This window comes from Mauremys mutica, chromosome 12, assembly GCF_020497125.1.
Source record: "Mauremys mutica isolate MM-2020 ecotype Southern chromosome 12, ASM2049712v1, whole genome shotgun sequence".
Classification (NCBI taxonomy): Eukaryota; Metazoa; Chordata; order Testudines; family Geoemydidae; genus Mauremys; species Mauremys mutica.
Genome location: NC_059083.1, coordinates 23,912,122 through 23,932,949, shown reverse-complemented (window position 1 = coordinate 23,932,949; position 20,828 = coordinate 23,912,122). Strand labels below are relative to the sequence as shown.

Sequence of the window (20,828 nt, the reverse complement as noted above, 5' to 3'; positions counted from 1 at the left end):
TTCCCTCCAGGTGTGAGAAGGGGAAGTTCCAGCAGCCAGAGGAGATTTCTCCTGAACTGGAAGAGCGAGTCAGTGGTTTCTCCCAGAAAACGATTGTGCTAATGGGGATTCTGGGGAAGTTCAAAGGTACCTAGAAGGGATCTAGGAATGGAAATTGGGATGAGCCTCTGAAAAGAGAATGGTGCTGATCAATTGGTTCACACTTAGATGATGCTGTTAAATTAAGAAATGACTCAAAGACTTTAAGGCCAGAAGGGACCATCATGATCATCCAGTCTGACCAACTGCACACTGCAGGCCACAGAACCCACCCACCCACTCCTGCAATTGACCCCTAACCTCTGGCCAATTGATCAGCACTATTCTCTTCTCAGAGGCTCATCCCAATTTCCATTCCTTTGAGCCAATCCTCCCGCACCTCAATTTCCACCTTGATAAAATAATTTTACTATTATTTCCATTTCTGCCTATGGAGGACGAGGTCCCATCGTGCTGCTCTCTGTAGAGGCGCTGAGTAAACAGACCCAACAGCTCACAATTAGAGCCAGAGTTTCACAAGCTCTGAACATCCCATTAGTGTCAAAGGGACCTATGTGGGTAAAGTTACCGTTATGCCAAAGTCTTTGTATGATCTGGGTCTAGGTTACGACAAAAGGCAGCAAGTGAATGAAACAAACAAACTGGAGTCTGAAGGGAGGGAGGGGATGAGGAGGGAAAAGTAAATCTCTTACAGATTGTGTATCCTGGGATAGTTGTGAGGCTGCAAGGCTGCTGGCTCCATTGCTGAGAGATGCCTGATTGAGAGGGGAAAATAGATTTCAGACCTTTTTATATTAAATACCTGAGTGTGTCTCTGGGCCTCTCTGTCTGTTTCTCTGTCATAATTATAAAAAGGTTTCAGAGTGGGGATGCTCTTATGAATATGAAAGTCTGAAATCTCACCTCTCTTCTCCTTTCTCCCCCAAGACCCTCTGCCGTCTGAACTGGAGAGAAAAAAGGGAGAATCATTTGGAGCACACAGACAGGGTGAGTCTGCGGGTGAAGATTGCCTTTAAATTATGAGTAAATTCCAGAGAAAACGTCTTCATGAGATTGTAGCTAAAGTTACCAACCAAACTGACAGCGACCATGACACACACAGCCCTAAAAATAACACATTAAACGGTAAAGAGATCCAGGGGCCCATGTCTCCCCCCCAACACACACACACTTTTAAAGGTGGGATGACCAGGACACTTCTCCCCCCCCCCCAACACAGCATGGGCATAGTTTGGGGGAAGAGGGCTACGTTGCCACCCCCCCCCCGCCACTGCAAGCCTCATGCAGGGGTAGAGCATGGCAGGCAGTATCTATGCTTAGGGCAGGGCAGCTGAGCAGCTCCTCTCTGTGTAGTGCAGCCCCTGCCCACAGCACCAATCTCGCCCTGGTGCTGGCCTCTCTCAATGGCCCCACCCCTGCTCCTCCTTCCCTGAGGCCCTGGCCAGGCCAGAAGCCAGAACCAGGCTGCCATCCAGGGACTGCACTGGGAAGACCTGGATCCTCCACCTGCCCAGGGTGGTGCACCCCGGGGAGTGGGGACATGGGCTGGGGACTGCTGCCAAAGGCCCATGGACCCATGTCCAGGGCAGGTGGAGTGTCAGGGGCTCTCCATAGTGGGCAAGTCTCCCAGCCTGGCCAGAGGGCAGGGCCACGGAGTGGGCAGGGACACAAAAACAGTCCTGACACCACCCTTAGTGCTGAGTTCATGCCCACGCTGATGAACAGAAACACTCTTAACTGAGTCACACGTAAACGAAGCTCCCTGCCACATCCCTCTGCTTCACCTCGGTGCATCCTGCCTTTCCTCTGGGCAGGGCTGGGCTCTCCCATTGGAGCCGCTCCCTGCTTCCTGGATTGGGGAGATGCTCTTCCTGTGAGACTGTCAGCTCCTCCTTTCGCTCTAGGCTGGAGATGGTGCTACCCCACCCAGTGCCACCTCCTACTCTCTGGTCTTAAGTGGCTGTTCCCCATTGCTGCACCTTCCTCTCTGTTCCCTGGCCTGGGAGTGGAGGCTGCATTAGGGGAGGGAGCTTCCCTCTGGGGTTTAAAGCTGGTGCCTGCCACTTCTGCTCCCTCAATAAAAACTTCTGACGCCTTCCTGGCTGTGTCTGTGCTGCTGGAAATGGGGCAACACCAGCAGCAGGATGTGGGAGCTGAAGCCTCTGTGCTAAATGAGAAACTAATGAAGTGGGACCCGTTACAAAGACTGAAGAGCTGCAGTGACATCTCTGCTCAGTCTCAGATCTGGTCTACACTGTAGGGAGGGGGGTCGATCTGAGATACGCCACGTAGCTGAAGTCCAAGTATCTTAGATCAATTTACCTCTCGTCCTCACGGCACTGGATCGACGTCCGCGGCTCCCTCTGTCAACTCCGCTACCGCCGTTCATGCTGGTGGAGTTCTGGAATCAACAGGAGCGCGTTTGGGGATCGATATATCGCGTCTCAATCAATCGCTACCCGCCGATAATGGCGGGTAGTCTAGATGTACCCTCAGGTGTCCAGGACAGAGGCAATTCCCTGGGATCCGGGACTGTCCCAGCCTGAATGGGGCTGCTGGGGAGTGTGAGAAATGGCTCCAGACTCCCCCAGAGCTGAGCTCTTTTTTTGTCAAAAAAGCAAACAGGATGTTAGGAATCATTAAAAAGGGGATAGAGAATAAGACTGAGAATATATTATTGCCCTTATATAAATCCATGGTACGCCCACACCTCGAATACTGTGTACAGATGTGGTCTCCTCACCTCAAAAAAGATATTCTAGCACTAGAAAAGGTTCAGAAAAGAGCAACTAAAATGATTAGGGGTTTAGAGAGGGTCCCATATGAGGAAAGATTAAAGAGGCTAGGACTCTTCAGTTTGGAAAAGAGAAGACTAAGGGGGGACATGATAGAGGTATATAAAATCATGAGTGATGTTGAGAAAGTGGATAAGGAAAAGTTATTTACTTATTCCCATAATACAAGAACTAGGGGTCACCAAATGAAATTAATAGGCAGCAGGTTTAAAACAAATAAAAGGAAGTTCTTCTTCACGCAGCACACAGTCAACTTGTGGAACTCCTTACCTGAGGAGGTTGTGAAGGCTAGGACTATAACAATGTTTAAAAGGGGACTGGATAAATTCATGGTGGCTAAGTCCATAAATGGCTATTAGCCAGGATGGGTAAGAATGGTGTCCCTAGCCTCTGTTCGTCAGAGGATGGAGATGGATGGCAGGAGAGAGATCACTTGATCACTGCCTGTTAGATTCACTCCCTCAGGGGCACCTGGCATTGGCCACTGTCGGTAGACAGATACTGGGCTAGATGGACCTTTGGTCTGACCCGGTATGGCCTTTCTTATGTTCTTATGTTCTTATGAGCTCTGCCCCTAACGCTCTGATTCGCTCTCCAGCGAATGTGACTCTGGATCCAGACACGGCTCATCCCAACCTCATCCTGTCTGAGGATCGGAAAAGTGTGAGATGGGGAGACACACGGCAGGATCTGCCCAACAACCCTGAGAGATTTGACACTGTGTTCTGTGTGCTGGGCTGTGAGGGATTCACCTCGGGGAGACATTGCTGGGAGCTGGAGGTGGGGGCTGGGCGATTCTGGGCTGTGGGGGTGGCCAGAGAGTCTGTGGGGAGGACGGGATGGATCTCTGGGCTGTCGAGTGGTTGGGGGGTCAGTTCCAGGCTCTCACCTCCCCTGTGACCCCCCTGCCCCTGAGCCGGGCCCCCAGCAGGATCCGGGTTTGTCTGGACTGTGACCGGGGGCAGGTGACATTTATCGATGCTGGTGACGAGGCCCCGATCTTCACTTTCCCGCCGGGCTCCGTCCCTGGGGAGAGAATCCGACCCTGGCTCTGGGTGGGGTGGGGATCCCAGCTCCGACTGTGTCCCTGAGACATGCAGCAAAGGCAGGAACCGGAAATCAGCCTCTCTAGCCTCATGGACCCCAGTCTCTATGATCTTGGAGGACTCCTATCTACCCAGCCCCTGGCTCCTCATCTCTATGGCCCCTGGAAGCTCATCCCCCTCCCTCTCTGCAGCCTCAGGGATGGGGGGAGGAGGGGGAAGACCCCTGGGGGCCGGGCTACAGGAGGGGCCCTGAGGGGCAGAGGTGGGGGCTGGGCAGGGGGCAGCACTAACAGCCAGGCTGGGGGCAGGCGGAGGTGGGGGTGGCAGGGACACAGAATGAATCAATCAGGGTTTGGGGGGTTGGGGAGAAGCAGCAGCAGCAGGGAGCGTTTTGTACAGATCTGTGTCCTTAGATCTCACTGGGGGCTCCCAGCCTGGGATCAGCACGAGGGGAAGGGATAAGATCAGGGAAGTAAGAAAGCAGACGAGGGGGATGATCTGTGACAGGGAGGACAGACACAGGGAAATAAACAGGGATGAAAAGTGAGGCTAGAACAATAAGGAATAGAAAAGGACAGTTTGAAAGGAAAGGGAACATGAGCGGCATGGGGAGATTTATTACATGTTACTGAAAGTAAGACTGTAACTCATTAATTCCCTATATTAATTCCTGGCCATTGGTGCAATTTTTGGGCCATAAAGAAAACTGTTCTCAGTAGCTGGGGATCTCCTGGCCGTGCTGCGGTTATTAAAGCTCCTTCTTAGCTGCTTTTACTTTGCTACTTTCCAGCAACTTACTGTAAATAAAACATTACAAACAATAATTCTTGTTTGTTCCACTTTAATGTTCCAGCTGCAAGGAATATTGAGCCTCTGGGAAGAGAGTTTGGATTTTACTGTGTGATGTGTCACTCTCCAGCCTGTGCTCTGTCTCTGTCCTGTGCACACCCATGTCAATCAGGAATTGCTCAGCTGTGCTCTGCGGAGAGGTGACTGTTTGCACAGGGTGTGATCCATGAAGGGACTCAGGTGTTGCAATGCTGAGAATCACAGTGAGTAATTTTTAGACAGTGAGAAAATCACAGGGACAGCAGCACTGTGACCCTCAGAGCTGAGTCAGGGGCCTAAACTCCCTAGACAATGCCAGGGTGACACAGGCACCTTACAATGCGATTCACTAAAGCCACCTCAGTAGGTGGGGAGCCTTGTAAGTTAGCTAATGGGAGATGCCGACAAGGGGGGAAAGGTTGTTCTAAGTCACACCCCTCTCATGGATAGGTGCCTAAATCTGGGCTGCACAGAGGTGTGTGTCTGTGCTTAGCAACCCACAAACAGGAACGCACCGTCTGACATCGGGGCCTCCAGTTGTGGCAGCTGCCAGTGCCTGGTAGTGGGGGCAGCAGCTGGGAGCCCCAGGCCCTTTGAAATCGCCCCAGCAGGCTGCAGAGCTCCTAGGCGCATGCGCTGGATGGGTTCAGTGGCACATTAGGGGAAGGAAAAGCCCCGGACCCTGGCAGGAGCCGCACTGGCCAGGGGTGGGGAGAAGAAGCCCTGGGCCGTGGTAGCTGGGCAGGAGGTTGGGCAGGGTGAGTAGGAGAAGCCCTGGCCTCCGGCAGGAACCACACAGGATGGGGTGGGGGGCAAGAAGATGTTGGGCTGAAGCCCTGACAGCTGAGTCCCTCTCTCTCCCATGCCCTCTGTGCGGAGCTGGCTCTCACTCTCCGGCTGTGGAGAAATTCAGCCCAAACTACTCACCTTGGTATCTCCAGTTCCCCCCTCACCACACAGCCATGAAGGGATTCAGCCTCAGAGGCAGGGTCAGCATTAGCCCCATTTGGCAGGTGGGATCTAGGGTACACAGAGGTGAAGTGACTTTCCCAAGGCTAAGCGGGGAGTCAGTGGCAGAGCAGAGAATCAAAGAAGGGCCACTAGAATGATCCGAGGAATGGAAGGCCTGTCGTATGAAAGGAGACTTGAGGAGCTCGGTTTGTTTTCCTTAACCAAAAGAAGGATAAGAGGAGATATGATTACACTCTTTAAATATATCAGAGGGATAAATACCAGGGAAGGAGAGGAATTATTTCAGCTCAGTGCTAATGTGGATACGAGGACAAACGGATATAAATTGTCAGTCAGGAAATTCAGGCTTGAAATTAGACGAAGGTTTCTAACCATCAGGGGAGTGCAATACTGGAACAGCCTACCGAGGGAAACAGTGGGGGCGAAGGACCTCCATGACTTTAAGATTAAGCTAGATAAGTTTATGGAGGAGATGGTATGATAGGACAACGGGCTTAGTCAATAGGTCAATTGAGTGCCACACTGGTAAATAGTACAATGGGTCAATGACATGATATAACCTTTTCCAGAGGGTATGGCTGGAGAGTCTTGCCCGCATGCTCGGGGTTCAGCTGACCGCCATATTTGGGGTCGGGAAGGAATTTTCCTCCAGGGAAGATTGGCAATGGCCCTGGAGGTTTTTCGCCTTCCTCCGAAGCATGGGGCAGGGGTCGCTTGCTAAGGAGTGGGTGGATCAGCTTATGTGGCCTGCATCTTGCAGGAGGTCAGACTAGATGATCATAATGGTCCCTTCTGATCTTGAATTCTATGATTCTATGATTCTATGAATCAAACCCAGCACACCTGATCCCCAGGCCTGTGCTTGAACCACTAGGCCACCCTTCCTACCTGAGGAGGGGGAACCTCCTCTGCTGTTTTGAGTGGGTGTGTGGGAGCGGGCACTAGACAGAGCCCCCAGGAGATGGGGAGCAGAGAGACATGAGAAAATGGACACGAGTGGGAAGCAAGAAGGGGAAACATCAGGAAGGGGAGCAAGGACTTAGAAAAGAAACAAGAGCGAGAGAAAGGGGCAGGGAGAGCGATAGGAAAGGAGAGAGGGTAAAACTCCCTACTGCTTGTGTCTCCCATCCACCTTCTTCCCACAGCCATCAGTGGCCCTCAGCTCCCAACCAGGCGCTAAGCAGGGGTGAGGCACAGAGTGAACACAGTGTCTTTACACAGGGGTGTCAGTGAAGGCAGCTTGTAGCTGAGTGTAATGATTTTAATACACTGTAATTCATGGTAATGTAATGCTGTAGTTCACTGCTATTTTAATAATGACATTGCTGTGATACCAGTGATAGACAGACATTCAATAACTAGAGTATGAAAGAAGTGTATAAATATGCTGAAAACTGTCAGTTCTGGGGACAGACTGAGCCCCCCCAGACCCACACACCTCACCCTTAAGGCAGGAGGGGGCAGACAGGAGTGAGCAGTGGGTAGGAGGAGGCTGTCAGGGGAGGGGACCTGGGGGTGGGGGCAGAGCAGGGGCAGGAAGCGGTGGAGTGGGATGAAGTGGGGGCTTGGCCTCGGGGAAGGAGGAGGAGCCAGGATGGGGCACCCACCGGCACAACCAAAAGTCAGCACCTATGGCGCGTGGGGTGGTACTAGCGGCAGGAGCGAAGGCAGGCGGGTGGGCATGTGGAAGCCCTGGCCGTGCCGGGAGAGCCCCCAGCAGCGCAGCCGGCAGCTCACTGGGCACCAGCCAGCACAGGTGCAGCACCGCCCAAATATCAGGCAGACGGAGTCCATGTGAGCGCAGCTTGTGCATGCGGGCACCAGTGGGGGCCCATTGACTGTTCTGCCCTGGGGCCCAGAATTGCTGTTGTTGGGCCTGGGGGGACTGTGCTCATGTCCTGCTTGGGGCCCACAGCCCAGCTCCCTGTGCGTTCCCATAGCTTGTCCTCGGTGTCCGTTTCCCTTTCTGTTCACTGTGCTGTGTTAGATCAACGATGACGCTCATTTAGGGGATTCCCTTGGGTAACTGAGAGAGATTTATGGTTTGAATTCTCACTGGCACAGCACTGCCAACCCCAGGCATTTAAAAACCTTAAATCAGGCCAGCCCCCCAAAATCATGAGATTTAATCATAATAAATAGTAAATATTAGTATTTTATTTGCCCTCACCCTCACCCTAACCCTAACCCTGACCCTGTGTGGTGGGGGAGACACTGGGTTACTGCCCTGGGGGAGCTGTTGGGGGAGGGAGGAGATTTAGCTGCTCACAGACAATTTTAACAGTTCTAAAACTTCAACTTTTTGAATCTCAGTGTCTAGTGTCATTAAATAGTTCTGGTCTGACCAAAATATTGTCTAATCCCCCCATAATTTCCCACAACCGTGAAAATTGTAATTGGAATGAAATGCTTAAAACCCAGATAGTTGTGCAGCTGTGAAAGTTTAAATAGATAAATATAGAAATTGCTTAAAACAAACATCATCTGTCAAAACTATGTATTATTAAAAAAAATTCTGCCCAGCCTATCACTCCTGACACACAGCTCCTGCTCCTGCAGGTTCATCCTCACAGGCAGATGCCTCAGTGACCCTCCCCACCAGCACAAGGGCTGATTACAAGCTGGGAGCCCTTTGGGGTTTTAATTACATGCTGATTTCACTGGTGTGACTGTACATTTTTTCACTAAAGCCTCCAGGGGAGAAATTGGTTGGGTCCTTCCTGCTCAGCAAACAGCAGGAGTCATTTTCAGGAAAGAAAACACCCCCTTGCTGCTGCAGGCGGAGCATAGCGTGAATTCAGGAAATTGAAACTTAGCCTGTTCCACTGCCACAGGGAGTCATGGCTGCAGAGAACCCCATGGAAAGTCTCCAGGAGGAAGCGACATGTCCCGTCTGTCTGGAGTATTTCACGGAACCTGTCATTCTGGAGTGTGGGCACAATTTCTGCTGAGCCTGCATCAGCCAGTGCTGGGAGGGATCCGATACAGACATCTCCTGTCCTCAGTGCAGAGAAACTGTGCAACAGAGAAACCTCAGGCCCAACAGGCAGCTGGGAAATGTTGTAGAAATCGCCAAGCGGTTGAGTTTACAAGCAGCAAAGGGAGCAGGAGGGGACGGGGTGTGTGAGAGACACCAGGAGGCTCTGAAACTGTTCTGTGAAGAGGATCAAACCCCCATCTGTGTGGTGTGCGACAGATCCCGGGCTCACCGCACTCACACAGTGGTTCCCATACAGGAGGCTGCCCAGGAATACAAGGTAGGGAATTGCTGTGAAATTTAATGGGTTAACTTCTGGGGTTTAATGACAGGCTAATTTCACTGAGAGTTCCCTGTCACGGGTGTGACTCATCATTCAGCTCTTTAAAGTCTTCATTGTACGGGAGATGCTGTAACAAAATTAATGATCTGGCAGTGCGGCAGCAGAGGCAAAATATCAAGGCTTTAAAGTAGGATTTACCCCCCTTCCCCAAGGCCCCTCTCCTTTCCCTTCCCCAAAGCCCCACTTACTCCATACCCTTCTTCAGTGATGAGCTTCCAAAATATTAACAACCGGTTCCCTCCTCCTCACCTCATGAGGGGGTTGTGTCCCCCCGGGGGGTCATGCCCCATCCAACCCCCCATGTTCCTTGACACACCCCCCGGGACCCCTGACCCATCCCCCCTTCCCTGTCCCCTGACTGCCCCTTGCAGCCCCATCCAACCTCTCCTCTTATTCTTGATGGCCCCCCGGGACCCCTGCCCCATCCAACCACCCCTTCTCTCTGTCCCTGACTGCCCCCACCACCTCATCCAACCCTTGCTCCTTACTGACTGTGTCCCGGGACCCTTGCCCCCATTCAATCCCCCTGTTCCCTGCCCTCTGACCGCCCTGACCCCCCCACAACCCACCAAACACCGCCTCCCTGCTCCCTGCCCCCTTACCACACTGCCTGGGTCCAGGACCAGATCCACTCCGCCGGGACCTCGACCAGCGCCGTCGGGCCCGACTTCCCGGGCCGGGCTGGAGCCGCGGGGCCTGAGCTGGGCCAGGTCCAAGCCGCTCAGCCGGGACCAGCCTGAGCCGGTGGTGCTTGGCTGGGACCGGGCTGGGGCGCTCGGCCGGGGCCAGGGGGAGCCGGACTGGGCCACGCACGCACCATCCCACCCTCCCTCCAGCGCCCGGCTTAGCTGCCTGCTCCTTTTTTCAGGCTTCCCGCGAACATTTGATTCGCGGGAAGCAGGGGAGAGGGAGGAGAAGGAGGGCGGAGCGTTCAGGGGAGAGGGGGAGGTGAGCTGGACCGGGTGGACAGCTGCCCGAGACTTTGTTAAATTTAAAAGCTTTTTAGAACCGCTTCTAAATTTAACAATCAGATCTCGCAAACCGGTGCGAACCGGCTGGAGCTCACCACTGCCCTTCTTTCTCCATTGCTCTCCATTCCCCACCCACGCTCACTTTCACTGGTCTGGGGCAGGGGGTTGGGGTATAGGTGGAGGTGCGGGCTCTGGGCTGGGGCCGAGGGATTTCAGTGTGGGAGGGGGCTCTGGGCTGAGCCTGGGGCAGGGGGTTGGGGTGCATGATTGGTGAGGGGTGCAAGCTCTGAGAGGGAGTTTGGGTGCAGGAGGGGGCTCTGGGCTGGGGCAGACTGTTGGGGTGCAGGAATGGGTAGGAGGTGCTGGCTCTGGGAGGAGGGTCAGAGCTAGGGCAAGAGGTTAGGGTGCAGGAGGGGGTACAGGGTGGAGAAGGAGGTAAGGGATGCTGGGTGAAGGATGGGATATCGGGTGCTGGCTCCAGCTGGGCAGCACTGACCTACCTTGGGAGGCTCCCAGTCATAGGTGCAGTGGGGCTAACGCAGGCTCCCTGCCTGCTCTTGCCCTTCGCCACTCCTGGAAGGGGCCAACATGCCCCTGTAGTCCCTGGGAGAGGCATGTGGCTCTGCGCACTGCCCCTCTCTGCAGTCACCTCTCCCGCAGCTCCCATTGGCCACAGTTTCCCATTCTCGGCCAATGGGAGCTGCAGGGGTGATGCTTGCAGGAAGAAGCGATGTGCAGAGAACCCTGTCCTCACCCCAGGCTGCACGGACAAGCTGGCTGCTTCTGGAATTGCCGTACAGCTGCTGGAGATCGCAATCGACTGGGAAAGTCTCCAGGATCGACTAGTCAATCACAATCGACTGGTAGGTGACCACTGGTCTAGCTACACAAAAGGTGGGAAGAGAAAGTGGGGCAGCGAGTTGCCCATAGTCACCCAGCATGTCAGTAACAGAGCTTAGCATAGAACCCAGATCTCCCCAGACCCAGTCCAAGACCCGAACCACTTTGCCATGCTGACATCTTAGCATCAGCCCCACCCAGTGATGAAGTGTCTCGGTTAGGAGGGAGAGATGCCTTGATAAAGGTCCCAGGCCCACCAGGGAGAGGAGGTTTCTCACAAGGATTCTGAACTCCTGTGTTGCTCCATGAGGGGTTAAACTCTGAGGCCGCCGGCCTGCACTAGAGGAGATCACTGGGCTGAACGCTGTGTGGGACCCCAAGTGCCTTCCGTCTGCACACAAAAGGGCTCCAAACAGTGCAGGTCAAATACCAACCATTCTTTATACAAATCTGCATCCTGTCAAATTAGGGAGGTCACTGAGGCATCCCCAGAACATCGGCTATACCCACGGCTGCCTGCATGAGCCCATCCTCACCAGTATCAGTCACCCTGTGTCAGGGCCCTAGGTTTTTTGCCGCCCCAAGCAAAAAAAAAATTGGCTGCCCCCCCCCGACATGAGCACCCCCCTGCCCACCAGTGCCCCCCCACTCACGCCCCCTGCTGCCCCCGCACTGGGCTCCCCCCCAAATGTGGGATCCGCTACCAGCACACTGCAGCCGAGCCCTGGCCCAGCTGAGACTCCGTCCCCATGCGGGTGGAGCTGCTGGGCGGCACGGAGCGGGGGTACTTCCAGGTGGCGGCGCGGCTACGGGGTGGCGCAAAGAACATGGCCCCTCCCTGGGCTTCGCAGCACTGCTGGTGGCCAAGGTGGATCAGTTCGTGCTCACCGCCCTCACCCTCGACATGCTGGCGGCCGAGGACCTGGAGAGCCCCCTGGACCTGCTGCTCTTCAGCCTCACGGTGCCCTGGTCCAGCCCCGGCGGGTGGGAAGGCGAGGATCTCCGGCTGCGGGGCTACCTGCTCAGCACCGACGAACCCAGCCGGCCGCTCACCTCACACACTCCAAGAGCCCCTCGCCACCATCGCAGCCCAGGCTCGGCTCCAGGAGACCCCGTTTCCCTCCCTCCCTGGCTCCTCACACACACTGGGTAGGGCCGCCCAGAGGATTCAGGGGGCCTGGGGCAAAGCAATTTTGGGGGCCCCTTCCATAAAAAAAAGTTGTAATACTATAGTAACATGTGTTTGGAAATGTAAAAAATAACTAGTGAAAATTAGTTTGTAATAATTTGAAAATACACCAAATACATTATTTAAAAACATTAAATGCTTTACTGGTCTGTATACATTTGCAATTACATAATGGGCTGTCGCTGGGTGATGGTGATGGTTGGTGCCAATGGGCTGTCACTGCCTGGAGGTGGTGCTGCTGTTGCCCAGGGCTGGGTGGGGAGCTGGGCTCTGGGAGGTGCCCGGCTCACAGGGGCTGGGATCAGGACTGTGCGGAGATGGGGTCGGAGGTTGTCTGGCTCAGAGGGGCTCGCCTCAGAGCTGGGGGTCTGGGGTGGGGGGGATGGGGTCGGAGGGTGCCCACCTCAGAGCAGCTGGGCTCAGAGCTGGGGTTCAGGGCTGTGGGGGGAATGGGGTCAGAGGGGTGTCCGGATCAGAGGGGCTGGGCTCGGAGCTGGGGGTCAGGGCTGTGGGGGGAATGGGGTCAGAGGGGTGTCCGGATCAGAGGGGCTGGGCTCAGAGCTAGGGGTCAGGGCTGTGGGGGGAATGGGGTCAGGGGGGTGTCCGGATCAGAGGGGCTGGGCTCAGAGCTGGGGGTCAGGGCTGTGAGGGGGATGGGGCCGGGGGGGGGGGTGCCCAGGTCCGAGGGGCTGGGCTTGGAGCTGGGGGTCAGGGCTGGGTGGGGAGGATGGGTTTGGGGGGGTGCCCACCTCAGAGGGGCTGGGCTCGGAGCCGGGGGTCAGGGCTGTGAGGGGGATGGGGCCGGGGGGGGATGCCCAGGTCCGAGGGGCTGGGCTTGGAGCTGGGGGTCAAGGCTGGGTGGGGAGGATGGGTTTGGGGGGGTGCCCACCTCAGAGGGGCTGGGTTCAGAGCTGGAGGTCAGGGCTGTGGGGGGAATGAGGTGAGAGGGGTGTCCGGATCAGAGGGGCTGGGCTCGGAGCTGGGGGTCAGGGCTGTGGGGGAATGGGGTCAGGGGAGTGTCTGGATCAGAGGGCCTGGGCTCGGAGCTGGGGGTCAGGGCTGGGCCTGGGGGGTAATGGGGTCAGGGGGTGTCCGGATCAGAGGGGCTGGGCTCGGAGCTGGGGATCAGGGCTGTGGGGGGAATGGGGTGAGGGGGGTGTCCGGATCAGAGGGGCTGGGCTCGGAGCTGGGGGTCAGGGCTGTGGGGGGAATGGGGTCAGGGGGGTGTCTGGATCAGAGGGGCTGGGCTCGGAGCTGGGGGTCAGGGCTGTGAGGGGGATGGGGCCGGGGGGTGCCCAGGTCTGAGGGGCTGGGCTTGGAGCTGGGGGTCAGAGCTGTGGGGGGAATGGGGTCAGGGGGGTGCCCAGGTCCGAGGGGCTGGGCTTGGAGCTGGGGGTCAGGGCTGGGTGGGGAGGATGGGTTTGGGGGGTGCCCACCTCAGAGGGGCTGGACTTGGAGCTGGGGGTCAGGGCTGGGCCTGGGGGTAATGGGGTTGGGGGGTGCCTGACAACCACCTGAGACCCCCCAATCCAGCCCCCCCATCCCTGGCCCCTGACCGCCCCCCCCAGAACCTGTGCCCCCTCCCTGCCCCCTGAGTGTCCCCGGGACTCCCTGCCCCTTAGCCACCCCCCTGGCCCCGGCTGCTCACCCCCGGCTCACCGTGCGCCCGGGTCCTAAACAGCGCTGCAGCCGCATGGCTCCGGAGGGGGCTGAGCTCTTCCCCGCTCAGAGCCGTGTGGGGAGGGGAGGAGCCGCTCGGCCCGGAGCTCCCAGCCCCGCCCCCTCCCCACGCGGCTCTGAGCGGGGCGGAGCTCAGCTCTCCCACCCCCCTCCCAGCCAAGCGGCTGCAGCGCTGTTTAAAGGACCGGCGCGTGAACAAGCGGCGGAGGAGCGGCCCGTCCCCTGCAGCCAGGCGGGGCCGCGCTACCGGTAAGGGGCCATCCCTCTCCCCCAAGCGAGCAGGGGCCGGGCTGCTCCTCGGCTCGCAGCGGCAGGATGAGCTGGGGCCCCAGCCCCAGCCTTTTGCCGCCCCCTATATTTTGCCGCCCTAGGCACCATCTTGTTTCGCTGGTGCCTAGAGCCGCCCCTGCCCTGTGTGGGCCCCACCACCACCTTTTTCAGCTTGTCCCCACCTGCATCATTCTGCATGAAGGTGCCACCTCAGCCCTGCCCCCACCCTCACAGGTGTTCTCCTGCAGCCTCAGTCTCCTCCTCTCCCTTTTGCACCAGACAAAGCCACGTCCAGTGCTGAGTCCCTACCGGACAGGGATGGTGCTCCACAAAACTGGACTGTGCAGCTTCAAACCAGACGAATGGTCTCCTTACATCTCATGGGGTTTGCCCTGGTGCTTAGACCAGCTCTGCCCAACCAGTGCAGTCCCCAGGGCTTCAGGGCTGAAATCCCAGCCCCTATTTAAACCCTGGTGGCTTCTGAGATTTGTATCACTTTGTTTGTTAAACCTTCTACAAAACTGGTTTATTGATTCACCTCCATGTGACTTTGGTGCCCTGTTATGTGTTGTACCCCTAATCAGTTCACAAATACCAGTAAAGCTTGGGTATAATTGAGATCTCTCGCTAATTACTAAAAAGACTGAACCGGAATTGGTAACAAGTCAGAATAGAACATGCTCCCAGTCTCCATTAGTAACATTTTATCTGCTTGGTGGCTCTGATGTCACAAAGCGATTAGAACCACAGTCATCTTGGGTTTCAGGTGGAAAAACACCCACTTCCGAGCACCTCTCAACTATCCAGATGAAACCTCTCAAATCATTTCTGTTTCTTCAGGAAAGAATCCAGGCCCATTTGAAGACTCTGAGGAAAGAGAGAGAAAAGCTGCTGGGATTGAAAGCGACTGGAGAGGGGAATTGCCGGGAATATCTGGTAGGTGCCTGTTGTTATGAACCAGCTGGGACTGGCAGTGGGAGGTCTGTTTGGAGGCAGACTCCTGTGTGGCCTACGTGAACATGGGACTTGTGTGTGTTTCTCCGTGATCCTGGATTGCTGGGCTAGATCCATGTGTAGACAAGCCCTAAGCTTCCATTGTAGTTGATGAGTTAATGTCTAGCCCTTGTGGCTTTCCCAGAAATCCTCCCCAAGTGAACTGAATGTCCCTGTGAAGTGCTGTCCGCCGTGTCTGGTCATTTTGTGCATTTTTAAAATGTTTTCTTTTTTTATCTTCCCTGGTGTCTCTGTCAGTGTAGTGCTGAGTCCTGCCAGAGACCATAAATAACAGAAGATGCTGACCATGACAGGCATAGAAACATCCATTTCAGAGATACAGGGGCCAAAGGGGAAGGTGTGAGAGAATCCACTGCCTAGTACCCACAGGGTAGAGTCAGAAATCTGAGGATTTTCAAAGAAAATCACCCTCCTGCACACTTAGCTCTCCGTGAAAGGACCCTGGGCTCCATCCATGTCCCTGACCAGCCCTTGCCCTATTTCATACAGAAACAAACACAAACCGAGAGGCAGAAGATTGTGTCTGAATTTCACCAACTGCAGCAGTTCCTGGAGGAACAAGAGCGACTCCTGCTGGCTCAGCTGGAGAAGCTGGATGAGGAGATTGTGAAGATACGGAATGAAAATGTCAGTAAACTCTCCGAGCAAATTTCCCATCTGAGTGAGCTGATCAGAAGCCAGCGAGTGAATTCCTGCAGGTGAGGCTGAATGAGAAACATAGGTGGGTGCTCCAGGGCAGGCAGATCCCTGCCTCACTGCTGCCCACCAGCAGCCCTGCCAATCAACTCCTCCTCTTCTTCCAGCACCATCTTCCTGCTGCAATCAGCTGTTCGACTGTGTGCAGGAGATGCTGGGAGGGAGGGGGAGGAGCAGATAGGGAGTGTGCTCATGAGAGGAGGCGGGGAAGAGGCAGGGTGGGGGTGGAGTGGGAGCGGGAAGAGTAGCGCTAGGGTTTCGCATTGCAGGAAGGGGTGGAGTGGGAGTGAGGGTGGAGTTGAGCACCCCCAGGGACAATTGGAAACCGGCACCTGTCATTAGAAACATGCCAGACCCCCACACAGGGAAGGGAGGGCTCCTAAATCCTAAGCACTGGAGTCCAGCAGTCGGAGACCATGGTGTAACTCGGCGTGTGCATTGCTGACGTGAATAACTATTATTCTTTGCAGAGTCACAGACACAGAGATACGAGAGATGGAAAACCCCCATTAGCTCAGGGAACCCATGACCCTGGGCCAGGACAGGGCCTCCCTTCCCCATATTTGCAAAATCCCTTCCCTGGAATCCTGTGTGTGTGTCAGAAGGGACTGAAATTCTTTTGTCTCTCTCTCTTCTAGGATATTAGAAGCACCTTGAGCAGGTACATGGCTCTCTCTCACTCCCCCTCACACCTCACAACGCTGGGAAGGAACTTAGTGATGATGTTAGCACTGCATCTCCCCAGGGATCTACAGCAAAATGTGTGGGAAGGTCACATGTTGGATACGAATCTCTCTGATCAACTTAATCCTGAGGTTCTCACCCTTATATAGAAGACTCTCTGGAATTCTCCATTCAGTGGGAAGGACTGACCTCAAGTATTTCCTAGAGATGTCACCTCCCTGGGGGACTGGCTGCCTCAGGATTGTGGGGATGGACTATGGGCCTGTCACTGCTGGGGTACTGGTCACTATTCAGCCCAGGCCAGCAGTTGTCAAGAGTGTTTCCAACCTGAGGACTGTTTGGAGCCCTGTGTGGAATGAGGTGGGAAGTGGGGAGTTGGTATCTCAGTCTATTTCCCAGAGGGCAGATTTCTACAGCACTTCACCTGGGACCCTCCTGTCCCTCAGAGCATGGAGGCCAAGGAGTAAATTGGCCCTGGAGACTCAATTCCCCTTTTGTCCCCAGAGCTGATCTCTCCAGGCCAGAGTTGAAGAATATTAATGAGTCCTTTGAAGGAAGGTTGTATGGCCATGGACTGTGTTGCACCTGCTCTGAGGCTGGGAGAAGTTGAAGAATTCTAACTCCAGGCCCATTAGAGCAGCGACTCACTAGCCAGAACTTATAAGGAGTCACACAGTGAAATATAATCACCTGAAATTGTTTCTCTCTAGGTGTGAGAGGAGGACGTTCCAGCAGCCAGAGGAGATTTCTCCTGAACTGGAAGAGCGAGTCAGTGATTTCTCCCAGAAAACTATTGTGGTACTGGAGACTCTGGGGAAGTTCAAAGGTACCTAGAAGGGATCTAGGAATGGAAATTGGGATGAGCCTCTGAGAGTGAGGGAGGAGAGTGTCTCTGGCCAATTGGTTCACAATTAGATGATGCTTCTATTTACTTGTTGGGTGAGAATGTCACGCACTTGGGGTCCAAGTCACTTAGGCTGATTAATTCAAACCTTTATTTCTACCAAAAATATGCCCTGCCATGACAATTACTGTTAAAGAAAGAAATGACTCAAACTCATAGACTTTATGACCAAAAGGGATCATCATGATCATCCAGTCTGACCTCCTGCACATTGCAGGCCCCAGTACCTCACCCACCCACCCCTGCAATAGACCCCTAACCTCTGGCTGAGTTACTGGAGTCCTCAAATCATGATTTAAAGACTTCAGGTTACAGAGACTCCACCATTGACACTAGTTTAAATCTGCAAGTGACCCATGGCCCACACCACAGAGGAAGGCAGAAATCTCCCCATACTCTCTGCCAATCTGACTTGGGGGAAAATTCCTTCCCGACCCCAAATATAGTGGTGAGTTGAATACCGAGCATTTTGGCAAGACCCAACAGCGAGACATGCGGCAAAGAATTCTCTATAGCTCAGAGCCCTCCCCGTCCACTGCCCCATCGGAAACCATGGGGCACATTTCTCAAAGGTGGACCTAACCCATCACTGGGCTCTGGTCCCATACGGCAGCTAGTCTGGGCCAAATGGGCTGTAGGGAAGGAGAAAGCCCCTCCCCTATGGTGAGGGATTCCTCCAGCACAGGAGCCTCTTGTTCCTCCTCCTCAGCAGCTGCAGGCACAAGGCGGGTTCCTGAGAGGGCTGGGAATGGGGTGGGGTGGAAGAGGGAGGGGGTGGACAAGGGACAGAGTTTCGTGGGCAGTGTAAAGCTGGGACTCTGACATGCTGCACGCTGGGCGAGACACATGGGGACCATTGTCACAGGGATGTAGCTCTGGCTGGCTTCAGAACTTCCTCAGCCTGTGCCAAATTCTGCACCGGCCCCTGCAGCCACTGAACAGCAGAGTCACCCCTCTCTTGCTGGTACAGGTGAATCTTTCCCTTGAGTCAACCTTCCCCCATCTCAATTTCCACATTTATAAAATGGTTTTACTATTATTTCTATTTCTGCCTATGGAGGACGAGGTCCCATCGTGCTGCTCTCTGTAGAGATGCTGACTAAACAGACCCAACAGCTCACAGTTAGAGCCAGGATTTCACAAACTCTCAACATCCCGTTAGTGTCAAAGGGACCCAAGTGGCAAAAGTTACTTTTATGCCAAAGTCTTTGTATGATCTGGGTCTAGGTTACGACAAAAAGCAGTAAGTGAATGAGACAAACCAACTGGAGTCTGAAGGGTGAGAGGGGATGAGGAGGGGAAAAGTAAATCTCACTGACAGATTGTGGGTCCTGGGATAGTTATGAGGCTGCAAGGACGTTGGTTCCATTGCTGGGAGATGCCTGAATGAGAGAGGAAAGAGACAGTTTCAGACCTTTTTATATTAAATATCTGAGTGTTTCTCGGTGTGTTTCACTGTCATAATTAAAAGACAGTTCTATGAATTGAGAGTGGGGACACTGTGATAAATATGAAAGGCTGAAATCTCATCTCCTTTCGCCTTCCCCCCTCCAGACACTCTGCCATCTGCACTAGAGATGAAAAGAGGAGGATCCCTAGGAACATTCAGACAGGGTGAGATTGCAGCTGGAGATTGTTTTTAAATGATCAGAAAACGTCTTCATGAGATTGTAGCTAAAGTTACCAGCCAAACCGATACCAACTACGACACACACAGCCCTAAAAACAACACACTGAGCAGTGAGGCGCTCCCTGAGTTCACTCCCACACAGCTGCCCAGAAAAACTCTGCCTGAACAGCCTGTGAACAGAGCTCTCTGCCCTGAGGGCTGACACATCCCTCTGCTTTACCATGGTGCAGGGGGTCTTCCTCATCCACTTCTCCAACATCCTGCCTTTCCTCTGGGCAGGGCTGGGCTCTCCCATTGGAGCTGCTCACTGCTTCCTGGGTTGGGGAGATGCTCTCCCTGTGATGCTGGCAGCTCCTCCCTTCTCTCTAGGGATGGAGCTACCCCACCCAATGCCCCTCCTACTCTCTGCTCTTAAGCAGCTCTTCCCCAATGCGGCATCTTCCTTTCTGTTCCCTGGCCTGGGAGTGGAGGCTCCATTAGGGGAGGGAGCTACTCTCTGGGGTTCAAAGCTGGTACCTTCCTCCTCTGCTCCCTCCTGACTAAAACCTTCCTTGCTGTGACTGTGACGCTGGGTGTGGAGCAGCCCCAGCAGAGGGACGAGGGAGTTGAAGCCTCAGCAAGCAAATGAAAAACTAATGAAGTGGGTCCCATTACACAGCCTGAGGAACTGCAGTGACGTCCCTGCTCAGTCTCAGGTGCCCAGGACAGAGGCACCTCCCTGGGATCCAGGCCTGTCCCAGCCAGGATGGGGCTGTTGGGGAGTGTGAGAAATGGTCCCAACCTCCCCCAGGGCCGAGCTGATTCTCTCTCTCTCCAGCAAATGTGACTCTGGATCCAGACACGGCTCATCCCCAACTCGTCCTATCTGAGGATGGGAAAAGTGTGAGCTTGGCAGACATGTGGCAATATCTGCCTGACAACCCTGAGAGATTTGACTATTGGGCCTGTGTGCTGGGCTGTGAGGGATTCACCTTGGGGAAACATTGCTGGGAGATTGAGGTCGGGGATGGGGAAAGCTGGGCTGTGGGGGTGGCCAGAGAATCTGTGAGGAGGAAGGGATGGATCAGCCTTAGCCCTGAGGGTGGGATCTGGGCTGTGGAGTGGTGGGAGCGTCACTTGCAGGTTCTCACTGACCCTGAGACCCCCCTGACTCTTAGCCGGGTCCCCAGCAGGATCCGGGTTTGTCTGGACTGTGATCGGGGGCAGGTGACATTTATCGATGCTGGTGACGAGTCCCCGATCTTCACTTTTCCGCTGGGCTCCATCCATGGGGAGAGAATCCGACCCTGGTTCCGGGTGTGGCTGGGAGCCCGGCTCCGACTGCGTCCCTGAGAGGGGTGGGGAATATCCCACTGGAGAACCAGAAATCAGGCTTTCTAGCCTCACACACCCCAGTCTCTATCACCTTGGAGGACTTCTGTCTACCCAGCCCCTGACTCCTCATGTCTATGACCTGTGGCAGACTCTCCCCTTCCCTGCAGCCCCAGGGATGGATTGGGGAGGGGGGAAGAACCCCTGGGGCTGCAGGAGGAGCAGAGGGGCCCTGAGGGGCAGACGTGGGGGCTGGGCAGGGGGCAGAACTAACAGCTGGGCTGGGCACAGGCAGCTGTGAGGTGGCAAGGATATATGGTATGGGTACACTTGCAGCTGAACAGCACTGGGAGTTAAACCTATCTTCGTATAGCTGAGTAGGGAAAGCGCTGCAGTCTGGCCACACTGACAGCTACCAGTGCACTGTCGTGGTCACATTTGCAGCATCTGGAGCGGTGCATTATGGGCAGCTATCCCAGCAAGTGGCTGCAATGTGCTTTTCAAAAGTTGGGGTGGGGTGGAATGTGACAGGGAGCGTGGGGGAGAGAGAGAGTGGGTTTTTGGAGCTGACACTGTGTCAGCAGCTGCCTTGCAAGTTCCGACCCCCTCCACCACCCCTCTCTCACTTACTGAAAGCAA

General features: G+C 54.9%; 1 pseudogene; it reads left to right on the top strand.

Moving 5' to 3' along the window:
* Positions 1 to 8,520: 8,520 nt before the first annotated feature.
* On the top strand, positions 8,521 to 20,505 carry LOC123344877 (annotated as a pseudogene).
* The last annotated feature ends 323 nt before the right edge of the window (positions 20,506 to 20,828 follow it).